This window comes from Ranitomeya imitator, chromosome 3 (genome assembly GCF_032444005.1).
Source record: "Ranitomeya imitator isolate aRanImi1 chromosome 3, aRanImi1.pri, whole genome shotgun sequence".
NCBI classification, from domain to species: domain Eukaryota; kingdom Metazoa; phylum Chordata; class Amphibia; order Anura; family Dendrobatidae; genus Ranitomeya; species Ranitomeya imitator.
In genome coordinates this window covers 397,123,663-397,138,921 of record NC_091284.1, presented here as the reverse complement: position 1 = coordinate 397,138,921, position 15,259 = coordinate 397,123,663, and positions in this window count along the sequence as shown.

Sequence of the window (15,259 nt, the reverse complement as noted above, 5' to 3'; positions counted from 1 at the left end):
CACAAGGTGCCCAGAATTCACCAACACAATACTCAATAACACTGCTGTCAGTCCTTCGAAACTGGATGCACACACAGTCGTCTGTTGTGCTGTTACAGTATTTGAATGATTTGTACACCAGATGCTCAGAGGTGTAGGACTGCTTCCATAAGTCTCCTGCATTTTCTAGCACAAAATGGATGTAAGGCCTCCAAGGATAAACTTCAATTTTGTAACCCAAAGGTTGTTTTTTAGCTCTCTGCTTGAGTGTACATACCAGGCACCTCACTCCTGATCGCATTTAGGCCATAAAATCCATTTCTTTCCCCAATCTGTTAGTTAGCTCCATACCTCTCTGGGCCTAGTTTCCTATTGTAGAGAATGAATGCCTAATGCTTCTTCACGTTTGCAGCCTCTCCACGATTCAATTAGGTTACCCTTTCATTTGTCCAAAGTCGCTCTTGAAAGCTTTTACTCCCTTAAACATGCCATCATATCTGCCCCAGCACTGGGTATACCAAATTATGAGATTCCTTACAACCTTCATTTTTCTGAGTCCCAAGGTTTTCATCAGCAGCTTAAACTCAAACACATGGTTCCTGTCAACGCCTTATTGCATACTATTCGCACACCTGGACCCAGTAACAAGAGGTGCTGCTTCATGCATCAGAGCAATTGCTGCTGTTAACATAATAGTTCACAAGGTATCTTCCATTGTTTTTTACTTTCCAACAGTTATTATTGCTAAATTGCAGCCTGAGGTGATCTATTCCGGAGAACCTTTTCACAAGAGAAAATAATATATTCATTAGTAGAGCGGCCGTGCCCAATCAAACAGAATGATATTATGATATTAACCTGGGAGGCCGGTCTAGAAACCTGACCTCAGACCAAAATTATAAATTTAGGCTGCAGACAGAGAATTGTGTTCACATGATGGGGGCAGCCTGAGAAGCTGATGTGATCCAATCTACACTCTTCCTTCCCTCAGGGAGCAGAAAGCAACTAGCAGTTAGATAATTTCTGTAAGTTTTCTCCTGTTTATTTTGACACTGTTTTGCATAAGTTGTATGTCTTTTTATTATCATATTTTTATACCTTTTTCTTATTGTAAGCATTGAACTTTTTGTTATTAAAGTATAAAACTTTTAACAAGTTGAACCTTGAATGTTCTAAAATAATCCATAGCCTAAAGGTGTGTCATCCTTATGAGTGATTGACATATTTTTATTAGTATTATTATTAGTCCGGGACTCATCGCCCGTGTATCACATTTGCGTATCTGCGCAGCGTTTGACCCGCATAGATCCGCATGCATCTTGCATACCAATCTTTAGCATGGTGTACACAGGGACACGCGTTTGCATCAATTTGCATGCAGATGCGTACACATGCGTCTTTTTGCGGTGTGCGGCAAGGTTCCGGCAAACATAACATGTTGCATTTTTTGAGGCGTCAATTATGGTCAGTCATCCGCAAGGACATGCGTTCTATGTGCTTGCGTACTTTGGACTAGGTACCTTTTGAATACGTGTTAGTTTGAAGTGGCCTGTTTTAGGATGGGCATGGCATATCTGGTAACCAAGACTACTGTGAAAAATACTGCTACGAAACTCCTAGCTTGGGTCGTCTGCAGGTATGGGATTCCTGAGGCAATAGAGAGTGATAGGGGTACCCACTTCACGGCAGAGGTCATACAAGAGATCCTGACCTCCTTATGGGTAGAGAAAGCCTTCCACACCACTTAACACCCACAGAGCAGTGGTAGTGTGGAAAAGCTGAATGGAACATTTTAGCTGAAGATGCAGAAAGCAATGGCAGAGATAGGGAAGCACTGGACACTGTGCTCACTACTTGCCTTGTTTTCTGTAAGGCTAGGTTCACATTGCGTTCCATACGTTAAACGGACTGCGCTGACGCAAGTGCTGACTTTGCACAGCGCTAGCGCAGATGGAGCATCTGCTAGCTCCATCTGCGCTAGCGTTGACGGACCCGGAAACGCTGCAGCCCGCGTCTCGGGTCCGTCACTCAATGTCGGACGCATCGCTAGCGCACGCCCATTGTGGGCGTGCGCTAGCGGTGCGTCCGACATTGCATTCAATGGCGCCGTTAACGGACTATGTTACACCGTGTTATGCCGCGGTGTAACGTAGTCCGTTTAACGGAGACACTGAATGCAATGTGAACCTACCGTAAGACACATCCTGAATAAAAAGACAGGATCAACACCCTTTGAAATAGTCTTCATGAGGACAGGAAATACAGGATTGTATTTTCCTTAGGTTTTTACTTTGAAGTACAATGAATTGTTCTCTTACATGCAAAGTTTACACAATAAAGCCAACATCTCTGCACAAGTAGGTCTTTTCTTCCATTCCAGACCAAAACAGGCTAGAAAGAAATCATGATCTAAAGCCTGGAGATCTAGTTATGGCAAAGAGACACATCAGGAAATCCCCAGAATAGGAAGGTTCATACCAAGTCCTGCTGATAATGCCCACTTCTGTGAAGTTAGAAGTAAGAGCCAATTGGATTCACGACAGTCACTGTCAAAGATTCATCCCTCAAAAATTAGAACATATATATTTTTATGTATCCTTTTGATAGACGTATGGGTTAACCCCAGACCAATAGGTGTTGGAAGCATTAAAAATAATCAGACTTGTTGTGAAGAGGAGTACATTAATCTAACAAAAGGGGGGCGTATAGTAACCATTCCCCTAGAGCTGGATATAAGTTTAATTTTTTGTAGCAATTCTTCGGTAATTCACAACAAAACCCTTTTCTGGGTGTTGACAAATGTAACCCTTTTAAAGTGGTATAATGAAACCTTTAATTTTTCTGAGAATTTAGAAATACATTTTCATAAGATTATATAAGTAGAAAATATCTGATTACAGTTTTCATATAACGATTATCTCACTTTACAAAATGCTTTGGTAGATGTAGCTTTAGTTAAAGATTAGCTAGTTAGTGCTGGACAAACCCAAATGCACGGGGTCTGTATCGGGGAGACACGTACTCTCAACATGGACTTCTCACGGAAGTCCATGTATCTGTTTGGGTTCGGCAACTTGAACAAAGCATGTTGAAAGGCTGCAGCACAGCCAATCAACAAGCTTGTCTGGTCTGGGCACTTCCGGACTCATCACAGCCATGCCAATAGGCATGGCTGTGATTGGCTGGCGCACCATTTGAAAAAAAGATGTGGGATGCTCCCTACTTTTTATAGCAAGCGTAAGTTAAGCAGACATCTGAGGGCTGGTATTCTCAGGCTGGAAAGGTCCATAGATATTTAGTCCTCCCCAGCCTAAAAATGGCAGCTCGCAACCACCCCAGAAAAGGCGCATCCATTAGATGTTCCAATTCTGGCGCTTTGCCCAGCTCTTCCTGCTTGCCCTGGTGTTTTGGCACACTGGGTAATATTTTGAAGTTAATGTCAGCTGTGTAATGTCTGCTGACATCAAGCCCAAAGGTTAGCAATGGGGCGGTGACTACAACCCCAAAATATTACCTTATTTGACAACACACCAGGGCAGTCAGGACGAGGCGGGCAAAGCAGCAAAATTGGCGCATCTAATGGATGTGCCTTTTTCGGGTGGCTGTGGGCCATTTCTAGGCTGCAAAAGGTCCAATTCTCCCAACCTGAGAATGCCAGCCCCCAGCTGTTTGCTTCACCTTGGTTGGTTGTCAGAAATGGGGGACCCCACGCCGTGTTTTTTTAATTATTTATTACTAATAAATGAATGAATGAATGAATGAAAAATACAAATAAATAAATGAAATTTTAATAACCAGATAAGGGAAAGCAGGCAGCTGTGAGCTGGTCTAAATATGATGGGAAGGGTCTAATATTTACTGTATGGACCTTTCCAGTCTATAAATACCAGCCCTCAGCTGTTTGCTTTGCCTTTGCTGTTTTTTTAAAAAAATGAGGGGACTCTAAAAAATGACGTGGAGTTACCCCTATTTTTAATAGAAAAAAAAACACAAAATTGAGCTTAACTTAAGTTGGTATACATGCAGAGGTAAAACGCATGTTCAAAATGGCCACAAAACATTAAAACCTACAAGAGAAAAAAGTAAATGAAAACCCTGATATAGCTAAGTAAAAAAAGCAAAAATGCATTTAAATAACACAGAGTTTTTAGTAATACTGTTTTTTGATCAAAAAATAGCACAAAAGCCATCCCACCTCGTCACGGTAACTCTGATCGGGACAGTCCTAAACTATCTAATATTAAAACCTTACCATGTGTCATTGTTGACCTCAGTGTGAATAAGGGCAGATGCAAGGACTGAGCTCAAACAGTGAAACACTAGACTAGGGAAGCCTTATATAGTTTCTAGCTCAGAAGCAGGGAGGCCACACCCCGGATTGCACAGAATGCAACAATACACAGAAAAAAAAACACAAAATTGAGCTTAACTTAACCCCTTTACCCCCAAGGGTGGTTTGCACGTCAATGACCAGGCCAATTTTTACAATTCTGACCACTGTCCCTTTATGAGATTATAACTCCGAAACGCTTCAACGGATCCTGGTGATTCTGACATTGTTTTCTCATGACATATTGTACTTCATGATAGTGGTAAAATTTCTTTGATAGTACCTGCGTTTATTTGTGAAAAAAACGGAAATTTGGCGAAAATTTTGAAAATTTCGCAATTTTCAAACTTTGAATTTTTATGCAATTAAATCACAGAGATATGTCACACAAAATACTTAATAAGTAACATTTCCCACATGTCTCCTTTACATCAGCATAATTTTGGAACCAATTTTTTTTTTTGTTAGGGAGTTATAAGGGTTAAAAGTTGACCAGCAATTTCTCATTTTTACAACACCATTTTTTTTTAGGGACCACGTCTCATTTGAAGTCATTTTGAGGGGTCTATATGATAGAAAATGCCCAAGTGTGACACCATTCTAAAAACTGCACCCCTCAAGGTGCTCAAAACCACATTCAAGAAGTTTATTAACCCTTCAGGTGTTTAATAGGAATTTTTGGAATGTTTAAATAAAAATGAACATTTAACTTTTTTACACAAAAAATTTACTTCAGCTCCAATTTGTTTTATTTTACCAAGGGTAACAGGAGAAAATGGACCCCAAAAGTTGTTGTCCAATTTGTCCTGAGTACGCTGATACCCCATATGTGGCAGTAAACCACTGTTTGGGCGCATGGGAGAGCTCGGAAGGAAAGGAGCACCGTTTGACTTTTCAATGCAAAATTGACAGGAATTGAGATGGGACGCCATGTTGCGTTTGGAGAGCCACTGATGTGCCTAAACATTGAAACCCCCCACAAGTGACACCATTTTGGAAAGTAGACCCCCTAAGGAACTTATCTGGATGTGTGGTGAGCACTTTGACCCACCAAGTGCTTCACAGAAGTTTATAATGCAGAACCGTAAAAATAAAAAATCATATTTTTTCACAAAAATTATATTTTTGCCCCCAATTTTTTATTTTTCCAAGGGTAAGAGAAGAAATTGGACCTCAAAAGTTGTTGTCCAATTTGTCCTGAGTACGCTGATACCCCATATGTGGCAGTAAACCACTGTTTGGGCGCATGGGAGAGCTCGGAAGGGAAGGAGCACCGTTTGACTTTTCAATGCAAAATTGACAGGAATTGAGATGGCACGCCATGTTGCGTTTGGAGAGCCACTGATGTGCCTAAACATTGAAACCCCCCACAAGTGACACCATTTTGGAAAGTAGACCCCCTAAGGAACTTATCTGGATGTGTGGTGAGCACGTTGACCCACCAAGGGCTTCACAGAAGTTTATAATGCAGAGCCGTAAAAATAAAACATTTTCCCACAAAAATTATATTTTAGCCCCCAGTTTTGTATTTTCCCTAGGGTAACAGGAGAAATTGGACCCCAAAAGTTGTTGTCCAATTTGTCCTGAGTACGCTGATACCCCATATGTGGGGGGGAACCACCGTTTGGGCGCATGGGAGGGCTCGGAAGGGAAGGAGCGCCATTTGGAATGCAGACTTAGATGGAATGGTCTGCAGGCGTCACATTGCGTTTGCAGAGCCCCTAATGTACCTAAACAGTAGAAACCCCCCACAGGTGACACCATTTTGGAAAGTAGACCCCCTAAGGAACTCATCTTGATGTGTTGTGAGAGCTTTGAACCCCCAAGTATTTCACTACAGTTTATAACGCAGAGCCGTGCAAATAAAAAATATTTTTTTTTCCACAAAAATTATATTTTAGCCCCCAGTTTTGTATTTTTCCAAGGTTAGCAGGAGAAATTGGACCCTAAATGTTGTTGTCCAATTTGTCCTGAGTACGCTGATACCCGATATGTGGGGGGGAACCACCGTTTGGGCGCATGGGAGGGCTCGGAAGGGAAGGAGCATCATTTGGAATGCAGACTTAGATGGATTGGTCTGCAGGCGTCACATTGCGTTTGCAGAGCCCCTAATGTACCTAAACATATAGAAACCCCCCACAAGTGACCCCATATTGGAAACTAGACCCCTCAATGAACTTATCTAGATGTGTTGTGAGAACTTTGAACCCCCAAGTGTTTCACTACAGTTTATAACGCAGAGCCGTGAAAATAAAAAATCTTTTTGTTTTCCCACAAAAATTATTTTTTATCCCCCAGTTTTGTATTTTCCCAAGGGTAACAAGAGAAATTGGTCCACAAAAGTTGTTGTCCAATTTGTCCTGAGTACGCTGATACCCCATATGTGAGGGTAAACCCCTGTTTGGGCACACAGGAGAGCTCGGAAGGGAAGGAGCACTGTTTTACTTTTTCAACGCAGAATTGGCTGGAATTGAGATCGGACGCCATGTCGTGTTTGGAGAGCCCCTGATGTGCCGAAACAGTGGAAACCCCAATTATAACTGAAACCCTAATCTAAACACACCCCTAACCCTAATTCCAACGGTAACCCTAACCACACCTCTAACCCTGACACACCCCTAACCCTAATCCCAACCCTATTCCCAACTGTAAATGTAATCTAAACCCTAACTTTAGCCCCAACCCTAACTGTAGCCCCAACCCTAACCCTAACCCTAACCCTAGCCCTAACCCTAACCCTAGCCCTAACCCTAACCCTAGCCCTAGCCCTAACCCTAGCCCTAATGGGAAAATGGAAATAAATACATTTTTTTTTATTTTTCCCTAACTAAGGGGGTGATGAAGGGGGGTTTGATTTACTTTTATAGCGAGTTTTTTAGCGGATTTTTATGATTGGCAGCCGTCACACACTGAAAGACCCTTTTTATTGCAAAAAATATTTTTTGCGTTACCACATTTTGAGAGCTATAATTTTTCCATATTTTGGTCCACAGAGTCATGTGAGGTCTTGTTTTTTGCGGGACGAGTTGACGTTTTTATTGAAAACATTTTCGGGCACGTGACATTTTTTGATCGCTTTTTATTCCGATTTTTGTGAGGAAGAATGACCAAAAACCAGCTATTCATGAATTTCTACTGGGGGAGGCGTTTATACCGTTCCGCGTTTGGTAAAATTGATAAATCAGTTTTATTCTTCGGGTCAGTACGATTACAGCGACACCTCATTTATATCATTTTTTTATGGTTTGGCGCTTTTATACGATAAAAACTATTTTACAGAAAAAATAATTATTTTTGCATCGCTTTATTCTCAGGACTATAACTTTTTTATTTTTTCGCTGATGATGCTGTGTGGCGGCTCGTTTTTTGCGGGACAAGATGACGCTTTCAGCGGTACCATGGTTATTTATATCTGTCCTTTTGATCGCGTGTTATTCCACTTTTTGTTCGGCGGTATGATAATAAAGCGTTTTTTTTTGCCTCGTTTTTTTTTTCTTTTCTTACGGTGTTTACTGAAGGGGTTAACTAGTGGGACAGTTTTAAAGGTCGGGTCGTTACGGACGCGGCGATACTAAATATGTGTACTTTTATTGGTTTTTTTTTTTTATTTAGATGAAGAAATGTATTTATGGGAATAATATTTTTTTTTTTTTTCATTATTTTGGAATATTTTTTTTTATTTTTTTTTACACATTTGGAAAAAAATTTTTTTACTTTTTTACTTTGTCCCAGGGGGGACATCACAGATCAGTGATCTGACAGTTTGCACAGCACTCTGTCAGATCACTGATCTGACATGCAGCGCTGCAGCCTTCACAGTGCCTGCTCTGAGCAGGCTCTGTGAAGCCACCTCCCTCCCTGCAGGACCCGGATCCGCGGCCATCTTGGATCCGGGGCTGGGGGGAGCAGGGAGGGAGGTGAGACCCTCGCAGCAACGCGATCACATCGCGTTGCTCCGGGGGTCTCAGGGAAGCCCGCAGGGAGCCCCCTCCCTGCGCGGTGCTTCCCTGCACCGCCGGCACATCGCGATCATCTTTGATCGCGGTGTGCCAGGGGTTAATGTGCCGGGGGCGGTCCGTGACCGCTCCTGGCACATAGTGCCGGATGTCAGCTGCGATAAGCAGCTGACACCCGGCCGCGATCGGCCGCGCTCCCCCCGTGAGCGCGGCCGATCGGCTATGACGTACTATCCCGTCCAGGGTCAGATAAGCCCAGGGCACCTCGACGGGATAGTACGTCTAAGGTCACAGAGGGGTTAAGTTGGTATACATGCAGAGGTAAAACGCATGTTCAAAATGGCCACAAAACATTAAAACCTACAAGAGAAAAAAGTAAATGAAAACCCTGATATAACTAAGTAAAAAAAGCAAAAATGCATTTAAATAACAGAGTTTTTAGTAATACTGTTTTTTGATCAAAAAATAGCACAAAAGCCATCCCACCTCGTCACGGTAACTCTGATCGGGACAGTCCTAAACTATCTAATATTAAAACCTTACCATGTGTTTGAGCTCAGTCCTTGCATCTGCCCTTATTCACACTGAGGTCAACAATGACACATGGTAAGGTTTTAATATTAGATAGTTTAGGACTGTCCCGATCAGAGTTACCGTGACGAGGTGGGATGGCTTTTGTGCTATTTTTTGATCAAAAAACAGTATTACTAAAAACTCTGTGTTATTTAAATGCATTTTTGCTTTTTTTACTTAGTTATATCAGGGTTTTCATTTACTTTTTTCTCTTGTAGGTTCCCTATTTTTAATAACAGGCTAAGGCAGAGCAGACAGCGGGGGACTGATATTAATTGACTGAGAAGGGCCATGGATATTGGCCCCTTCAAAGCCTAATAAGACCAACCCTCAGCCGCCCCAGAAATGGTGCATCTATTAAATGTGCCAATCCTGGCGCTTAGCCTCTGCTCTTTTCCCGCTCTGGTGCGGTGGCAAGTGGGGTAATAGGATTGCGGGGTTTATGTAAACTGTTTAAGGTTCACTGACATCAAGCTCAGGTAAGTAATGGAGATAAGTCTATCAGACACCCCCATCACCAACCCAATAAGTAACAAGAGAAGAAAACACACCTATACAAAAATGTATTTGAAGAAGACACACATCTGGCCTGGCTGTCCTTAGGAAGACCGCATGGAAGCCTAAACTCCTTTCCTATGAGCAGAATAATACTCAGACAACACAGAGTAAGGGTAGCACAATGGGGTGGGTGATACTTTATTGGTTCACCAACAGTCAACAACATATAGTGCAGTCCCAGCAAGTACATAAGATGGTGCAAATGAGTCTCATCCTTCCACTGGCTCGCCAGGAATTAGAACATCTGTGTCTTCAGGGCTTCCAGGGCCAACTGCCCCAACCAGTAGCACCCCGCATTTGGTAGGCACCCACAGAGGGAAGGCAGCGGCAAGCTTAGGAAGCTGACAGAGTACACTGAGGTATGTGGTCAGGTGACCTGATTGTACGAACCTGGGTTCTCCAAACATTTCCGTGGATTCAGTGATCAGCAGTGGATCAGATCTGTATTCCTCTAGTTGGAACCATTGTGCTTTTGCTGCTGCTCTATAGAGTCTGGAGAAGGAGAGGGGTCCCTCTTTATACCCACTACTGTCCTTCAGTTCGTTATCCACAGGTTTGGGAAGAGGTCATTTCTCATTGTTCGAGTGTTCATTGCTAGCCTGCATATTTTGTCCTTCAATGTTTGCAGAACAACAAGCTGCATGGACTGATACAATAAGTAGTCAGCAGGCATTCACCAAATAAACAAACATCGATTATTCAATTAACCTGCGCCTTTATCCCTCAATGATAACAGACCAATAAGCTGCATGGAGTGATACAATAGCTAGTCACCAACCATTCAACAAACATCAATTCAACCTGCAACAAGAGTCAATGTTCAGGCTCATAAGAACAATAGCTCATGTCCCTGGGCCTACTGAATAATACGTCTGGCATAACTAAGAATAATTGTAGTGTTGTCACACTAACCCAGTAGTAAAAATAAAAACTCACTGAAAAAAATCTTTATTTATATAAAGACTCCAAAACACTTGTCCTCTTTCAGCAATTTATTAATCAAATAATCCAACAAAGTAATCCACATTCATCTTCTTGGTTTACGGTGACTTTTGATAGCAGTAAAGGTACCTCTATGCACAGGCGCCGGCTGAATATTTTCATCAGCATTGACTGCTCTCGCTGCTATCAACGAGAACAGGCACACGATGATGATGTCACAGGTTTACCGCAACAGAGGAGCCAGAAGACCACAGCATCTGATTTCTCCTACTCCTGCTCTAATTAGATGCACTTCACCTTCATATTAAACAGTGCAGGCTTTTTTTTAGCAGTGCAGTGGTTAATCTGCTCAGTTGACAGCTCTTGGAAGTTTTCCTGCATCAAGGCTGTCAGCTGTTCACTGTTGGCCACTCCCATCTATGTAATCTGGACCCTGGCAAGCAACCATTGCCAGAGCTAGCGTGTGCTGCATGGTTGTAGATGGTGGTTTGTGGTTGTTGTGCACACGTGAAGAGTAATCCATCGGGGTGCAGATATTTGTATAAAAAATAGAATTTATCCATAATTAAAAAGTTCCATGGGTGTACCAAAAAAAATTGGGAACATAAACACAGCAGCATATGACACTACAGCAACATTAGCCTACACGTTTTGAAAAACGTCTTATTCATCGCTAGTATGGATATGTTCTGAAAAGTTCTTATAGATGTCCAGATTAACTCTTTCAGCTTGTATCAATCAATCTAATTGCTTTAAGTGAGATCTCGGCAATAGCTGCAAGAAAGATACCATTAACAAATATGTGAAATATTTTACTTGTGCAGAAAGAACAATCCATATACAATGTACATAATAATAAAATAATTTGGGTTACCAGTAAGGATAAACATCCTAGAAATATACAGCAATTGGTATTGTAGAATCAAATCCTGTCTATAGGTCAAACCATGCGGTATTCTTGTGCCAAGAGAGAAGATCCAAAAGGATTCCCTGTTCAATAGTTTTCTTGTCACGAAGTGACTGTCCTTGCGTGACACGACCTGACGAATGGACGGTCACCAAACAGCAAAACACACAAGGGTACACCAGGGACACTTTAACAACGGTGGGTCCTGTGATAAGGAATGGGGAAATGGACACCTGCTGCACTCTCGTAAGGATGTACCCTGATCTCCCTGACGTTCCTATACAGGTTTTTTCAACCTGTCGCCGAGCAGGATACCTAAGCCCTCACTTGCCCTACACCTATCCCTAAGTAGGGAATTGGCAGGTAAGAGCACTGGTCCCACCGCTGCACTAATACAACACGGGAATATAAAGACAACAAAGGGACAAAGAAACAATAACACCACACTTGGCTTTCTCAGCTGCAATGCACAGCAGAGTAAGGCACCAGGTAAGAATTCAGCTGAAGAAGAACAGCACTCAGCAAGCTCCTTCTCCAGCCAGGTTGGTCTCCAAACGGACCTGTATAACCCGCAGTCAGCTGATGCATCAGGTGACCTTTAGAAGGATGGTGGTAATGGTCACCACCTGCATCAGCAGACTAGGCAGCAATGTAATTACATCAGTGGCCACCGGGGGGAAAATGCATTAACCCCCGATGACCTGAATGGAAAAAGGTTTTAATCTGAGGGAAAACAGATCTGCCACAGATCCAAACATGGATGGTGACATTTCTTTTATGGTCCCCACCCCTGCATGGTTTGTAAACTTTATCCCACAAAAGCCAAAGCCTCGTGTGTGTCCCTTATGAGAACTAAAAAATTGTTTAGAGACCGCAAATGAGGATATCGCTGCTGGATTGCTGGCATTAGATGAGTGACGCCTGATTCTAGTTTTTAACCCCTTAAGCCCCGAGGGTGGTTTGCACGTTAATGACCGAGCCAATTTTTACAATTCTGACCACTGTCCCTTTATGAGGTTATAACTCTGGAACGCTTCAACGGATCTTGGCGATTCTGACATTGTTTTCTCGTGACGTATTGTACTTCATGATAGTGGTAAAATTTATTCGATATAACTTGCGTTTATTTGTGAAAAAAACGGAAATTTGGCGAAAAGTTTGAAAATTTCGCAATTTTCCAACTTTGAATTTTTCTACCCTTAAATCACAGAGGTATGTCATGCAAAATACTTAATAAGTAACATTTCCCACATGTCTACTTTACATCAGCACAATTTTGGAACCAACATTTTTTTTTGTTAGGGAGTAATAAGGGTTAAAAGTTGACCAGCAATTTCTCATTTTTGCAACACCATTTTTTTTTAGGGACCACATCTCATTTGAAGTCATTTTGAGGGGTCTATATGATAGAAAATACCCAAGTGTGACACCATTCTAAAAACTGCACTCCTCAAGGTGCTCAAAACCACATTCAAGAAGTTTATTAATCCTTCAGGTGTTTTGCAGGAATTTTTGGAATGTTTAAATAAAAATGAACATTTAACTTTTTTTCACACAAAATTTATTTCAGCTCCAATTTGTTTTATTTTACAAAGGGTAACAGGAGAAAATGGACCCCAAAAGTTGTTGTACAATTTGTCCTGAGTACGTTGATACCCCATATGTGGGGATAAACCACTGTTTGGGCGCATGGCAGAGCTTGGAAGGAAAGGAGCGCCATTTGACTTTTCAATGCAAAATTGACTGGAATTGAGATGGGACGCCATGTTGCGTTTGGAGAGCCCCTGATGTGCCTAAACATTGAAACCCCCCACAAGTGACACCATTTTGGAAAGTAGACCCCTTAAGGAACTTATCTAGATGTGTGGTGAGCACTTTGACCCACCAAGTGCTTCATAGAAGTTTATAATGCAGAGCCGTAAAAATAAAAAATCATTTTTTCACAAAAATGATATTTTTGCCCCCAATTTTTTATTTTCCCAAGCGTAAGAGAAGAAATTAGACCACAACAGTTGTTGTGCAATTTGTCCTGAGTACGCTGATACCCCATATGTGGGTGTAAACCATTGTTTGGGCGCATGGCAGAGCTCGGAAGGGAAGGAGCGCCATTTGACTTTTCAATGCAAAATTGACTGGAATTGAGATGGGACGCCATGTTGTGTTTGGAGAGCCCCTGATGTGCCTAAACATTGAAACCACCCAAAAGTTACACCATTTTGGAAAGTAGACCCCCTAAGGAACTTATCTAGATGTGTTTTGAGAGCTTTGAGCCCCCAAGTGTTTCACTACAGTTTATAACGCAAAGCCGTGAAAATAAAAATTCCTTTTTTTTTCTCACAAAAATGATTTTTTTGTCCCCAGTTTTGTATTTTCACAAGGGTAACAGGATAAATTGGACCCCAAAAGTTGTCCAATTTGTCCTGTGTACGCTGATACCCCATATGTGGGGGGGAAGCACTGTTTGGGCGCATGGCAGAGCTCGGAAGGGAAGGAGTGCCATTTGGAATACAGACTTAGATGGATTGGTCTGCAGGCGTCACGTTGCATTTGCAGAGCCCCTGATGTACCCAAACAGTACAAACCCCCCACAAGTGACCCCATATTGGAAACTAGACCTCCCAAGGAACCTATCTAGATGTGTTGTGAGAACTTTGAACCCCCAAGTGTTTCACTACAGTTTACAATGCAGAGCCGCGAAAATAAAAAAAATCTTATTTTTCCCACAAAAATGATTTTTAGCCCCCCACATTTTTATTTTCCCAAGGATAACAAGAGAACTTGGACCCCAAAAGTTGTTGTCCAATTTGTCCTGAGTACGCTGATACCCCATATGTTGGGGTAAACCCCTGTTTGGGCGCACCGGAGAGCTTGGAAGGGAAGGAGCACTGTTTTACTTTTTCAACACAGAATTGGCTGGAATTGAGATCGGACGCCATGTTGCGTTTGGAGAGCCCCTGATGTGCCTGAACAGTGGAAACTCCCCAATTCTACCTGAAACCCTAACCCTAATCCCAACGGTAACCCTAACCACACACCTAACCCTGACACACCCCTAATTCTAATCCCAACCCTAATATCCAAACTCTAACTTTAGCCCCAACCCTAACCCTAACTTTAGCCCCAACCCTAACCCTAACTTTAGCTCCAACCCGAACCCTAGCCCCAACCCTAGGTCCAACCCCAACCCTAGCCCTAACCCAAACCCTAGCCCCAACCCTAGCCCCAACCCTAACCCTAGCCCTAACCCTAGCCCCAACCCTAACCCTAGCCCCAACCCTAGCCCTAACCCTAGCCCTGATGGGAAAATGAAAATAAATACATTTTTTTAATTTTATTATTTTTCCCTAACTAAGGGGGTGATTTACTTTTATAGCATTTTTTTATATCGGATTTTTATGATTGGCAGCTGTCACACACTAAAATACGCTTTTTTTATAGCAAAAAAGTTTTTGCGTCTCCACATTTTGAGACCTATAATTTTTCCACAGTTTTATTCGTCGGATCAGTACGATTACAGCGATACCTCATTTATTCTCAGGACTATAACTTTTTTATTGTTTTGCCCATTATGCTTTGTTGCGACTCGTTTTTTGCGGGACAAGATGACGTTTTCAGCGGTATCATGGTTTTTTATATCCGTCTTTTTGATCGCGTGTTATTCCACTTTTTGTTCGGCGGTATGATAATAAAGCGTTGCTTTTTTGCTTTTTGGCTCTTTTTTTTTTTTTTCTTACGGTGTTCACTGAAGGGGTTAACTAGTGGGACAGTTTTATAGGTCGGGTCGTTACGGACGCGGCGATACTAAATATGTGGACATTTATTTTTTTATTTTTTTTAGATAAAGAAATGTATTTATGGGAATAATATATATATATTTTTTTTTATTTATTAATTTTTTTTTTTTTTTTTTTACACATGTGGAAATTTTTTTTTTTACTTTGTCCCAGGGGGGGACATCACAGATCGCCGATCTTACAGTTTGCACAGCACTCTGTAAGATCGGCAATCTCACTG